Raw genomic sequence first — 4,631 nt, 5'->3', positions numbered from 1 at the left:
AGGATGATGTTAGCTGCAGGTTTTTCATATTATTGTATAATATGGTGTATTACATTGATTGATCGTCGTATATTGAACCATTTTTGAATTGCTGGGGTAAATCCCCTTTGGTCATGGGTGTATAATCCTTTAAATATGCCATTGGATTTGGTTTGCTACTATTTGGGTAAGAATTTTTACATCTATATTCATAGGTGATATTGATCTTCTCTTTACTCGTGGTGTCTCTGGCTTTGTTATGAAGATAATGTTGGCCTCATCTAATGAGTTAAAGAAATTCCCTCTTTTTTGATGTTTTGGGAAGATTTGTACCTGAAGATGAAAAGCATTGCTGAAAAATGTTAGAGATCTAAGTAAATGGAAAGACGCCCTGTGTTCATGGATTGGAAGACTTAATATTGTTAAAATGTCAATAATCTCAAGTGATCTACAGATTCAGATGCCAAAATCCCAGGTGCCTTTTTTGGCAGAAATGAAAAAGCTTATCCTAAAATTCATGTGGAATTGCAAGAGCCCCAAATAGTTAAACAATTTTGAAAAGAACAAAGTTGGAGAACTCAGACTTACTGAATTCAAAACTTATTACAAAGCTACAATAACAAAAGCAGTGTGGTACTGATATAAGGATAAGCATATAGGTTAATGGAATAGAACTGAGAGTCTAGAATTAAACCGGTTTCCAAGAGGGTGCCAAGACTATTCAATGGAAGAAAAATAGTCTCTTTAATAAATGATGTTGTCACAACTGGATATGCACACGAAATAAAATAAAGGCGGACTTTTACTTCACACCATCTATAAAAATGAACTCAAAATGGATCAAACCTAACCATAAGAACTAAAACTATGAAACTCTTGGAAGAAAGTATAGGAGTAATATCTTCATAACATTTGACTTTGCAATGATTTCATAGATATGACATCAAAATCACAAGTAACAAAATAAAAAAATAGATAAGTTAGACTTTATAAAAATTAAAAAGTTTTGTGCATCAAAGGACACTATCAAGAAGGTGAAGACAACCCCAGAATTGAAAAAGATATTTACAAATCATATATCTGAGGGTCTAGCATCCAGAATCTGTTAAGAACTCATACAAATCAACACCCCCTCAAAAATACAACCCAATTTAAACATGAGCAAAGGACTTGAATAGACATATCTACAAAGATGTATAAAGAATCAACAATCACATGAAAAGATGCACAATGTCATTGTTTACTCAAGAAATGCAAATCAAAACCACAATGAGATATCACTTTATACCCACTAGGACAGTTAAATCAATAAAACAGAAAATAGTAAGTGTTGGAGAGAATGTGGAGAAATCGCAACACTTATAGTTGCTAGTTGAGTTATAAAATGGTACAACCACTGTGCATACCAGTTTAGCAGTTCCTCAATAAGTTAAACATAGAATTATTATCTAACTCAGCACTCCCATTCTTAGGTTTACACCCCAAATAATTGGTAATAGATGTTTAAACAAAACCTGTAAACAAATGTTATAGCAGTGTTATTCATAAGTGCAAAAAGAAAGAAACGACCCCAATGTCCATCAACTGATGAATGGATACAATAAATGTAGAATATCCGTGAAATGGATACTGAGCTATAAAAAAGAACGAAGTACTGACACCTGCTACAACGTGAGTAAACAGGCAGATCAGTGGGTGTCATGTTCCGGGCAGGGAGACGGGAGGGACAGCAGGTGATTGGTAATGGGTACAAGTTTGCTTTTTCGGGAAAAGAAAAAGTTCTGGAGTGATGTGGTTGTGAATGTACTTAATGCCACTGACTGTGCACTTTAAAATGGTTAAAATGGTACATTTTGTTATATTTATTTTACTAACTAAAAAGTTTTCCAATAACTGAATCAAATACTTGAAAATATTTTTCTTTAATTTATGCATCCACACTGACATAACTGGTTCATGTCTTTCAGAGGAATGATTTGACTTTGAAACAAAAGCATATTGGTTTCAAAACTATGCTCCAGTTAAATAAATTCAGTAACTCTTGTGTCAACTTGCTATTATTAACTGAATTCCAAGAAGTAGTGCACACTCTAAATTTATCATGATCAACAAAGTGTTCTTCATATTTTTCTTGTGCAACCCTACCCACACCTACAGCTGTACAAAGTTCCAGAGAGGACAGACGGGCTAAGCCAGTCTTGGGGGTAGGTCTACTGTATTTACTCATTTTGACAAGCCCGTGGGTGTTTTTATTTTTACTTTTCTCTTTTGTTATTATTTTCAATGACTGTACTATAAAAAATAAAGTATTTTAAAACTAGGACATACGAGCAGGTGCAAATAAAGGAACCCAGAACTGTGGGAAGCATGCAAGTTCCCTCTGCGGCTTTGGCCATTTTTTCAAAGGCAACACAGGCACTCATAAGAGCTGAAGCTAGGCCCCGAACTTCTCTAAGCCTGAGCTTCTGGGATACTACAAACCTCTACCCCAAACAGGGCAGAGACAGAAGATGCCACTCTCCTCACAACTCTATATGAGAATATGTACCTTTCATTCTGAGAGATAGAGACTACCCTCCTCAGAGGATGTGCTATAGCAGGAGACTAATAGATTTTCTCTAAGTGAGTTGATACTTAGAACCTTTCCCCTAGGAGGGGTGGGGAAGAACTTTCTGGCTGAGCAAAACAAAACAAAACAAAACAAACAAAACAAAACAAAACACCTCTTCGAAGACAGAGGCCAGGCTGCGCTGGGGACCTTTGAGTGCTGGAAGACTATGGTTTTGCTGAGCACTTGAGACCAGAGAAGATGAACCCCACAAAATTTTCAGCTGTTCCTCCAGCCAGGGCCAATGCAGGTGTTGAATTTCAGTCAAGGTGAGAGACTGTCCCTTGTTCCGGGCTCCCAAGGAAGGGCAGCCCGCTGGCCCTAATCCGGGGTGCAGGAGAAGGTAGTAGGAGTGCGAGTGAAGAGGAAGGTGACCCTAGGATGGACTTGAGCTTGAAGTAGGGCTGGCATTTGCACAAGGTTCCAGGGAAACTCCTACCTCATTAAAATAGAAAAAACAGCTAATTAAACCCAATGAAAGTAGGAAGGAAATAATAAAGACAAAATTGGAAATGAATGCAATAGAAAGCAAACACGCTATAGAGACAAATCAATTAAGCCTAAAATTGTTTCTTTGAAAAGATTAGCAAAATGTATAAACCTCTAGCAAAACTGATGAAGAACAAAGGGAGAAAACATAAATTATTATTATAAGAGACAAAAGGAGGACATTGTTACAGATTTTATAGACTTTAAAATATATAAAGAAGACATTATAAGTCACTATTTGAATCAATTTTTAAAATCTTACTAAATTGGGACAAGTGTTTTTTAAAAAGTGATAAACCTGCCAAATGACCAAAGGAATAAACAGACAATTTGAATTGTTTTAATCTGTTAAATAAATTGAATCGATTAATAATAGTCTTCCCAGAAAGAAAACTCTGGGCTCACATGGCTTCATGAGAGAATTCTTTCATCGGTTTAAGGAGAAAATAATAGCAATTTTACATGCATTCTTCTGGAAAACAGAAAAAGAGGGTGACGTTTCTCAACTCATTTTATAAAGCCAAGAAAACTTGGCTACCAAAACCTAAAAAGGATGTTACAGAAAAACGACAACAACAACAAAAGAAACAACTATAGTGAATTTTTTTAAAACTTAGATGCAAAAATCAAAAATTTTTAAATAGTAAAAAGCCAAATCCAGCAATATATAAAAAGAGCAACACATCATAGACAAGCGATGTTGATTCCAGGTACACGAAGTTGCTTTAATATCTAAATATCAATGTCATTCAAAATATCGATGTGTCATTAACCACACTGATAGATCAACGGAGGAAAAAGCCATATGACTATCTTGACAGACACATCAAAAATTGTCTGATAAATATTAATACCCATTCTTAATAAAAAAATAAATTTCTTAGCAAACTAGAATGAAAAGCAACTTCCTTAACCTGATAAAGGGTAGCTACAAAAAACTTACAGAGAATATTATACTTAATGGTGAATTTTTGAAAGCTTTCTCCTCTAAGATCAGGTATAAGACAAGGATGCGTGCTATAATCTCTTCTATCCAACATTGCATTGTATTCAACATTATGCTAATGATATAAGAAAGTAAATGAATTAAATTATGTAAATATTGGAAAGGAAGAAATGAAACAGTCATTGTTTGTAAATATGATTGCATTTGTAGATAATGCTAAAGTATCTATAGTTAAATTATTAGAATTAATTAGTAAGTTTAAAAGGTTATTGGATTCCAAGCCAACAGGAAAACTCAATTATATTTCTACAAACCAGTAATAACACACAGAAAACAAAAATTTTAAAGTGAAACCTTTTACAGTAGCACCATAGAACATCAAATATCAAGGCATAAATTTAATAAAAGGTGTGCAAAATCTTTTCATTGAAAACCATAAAACATTTTTGGATAAATTAAAGAAGATATAAATATTGCTAAGATGTCCACTTTTCCCAACTTGATCCACAGACATGTGAGAAAGTGCTCAACTCTATCTGTTATCAGGAAATGCAGAATAAAAACACAATAAGAAACTATAACTCACTTACCAGAATGACCAAAATTAAA

Source organism: Pteropus medius, unplaced genomic scaffold, assembly GCF_902729225.1.
Source record: "Pteropus medius unplaced genomic scaffold, Ma_sr-lr_union100, whole genome shotgun sequence".
Taxonomy (NCBI): domain Eukaryota; kingdom Metazoa; phylum Chordata; class Mammalia; order Chiroptera; family Pteropodidae; genus Pteropus; species Pteropus medius.
This window is presented reverse-complemented; position numbering follows the sequence as displayed.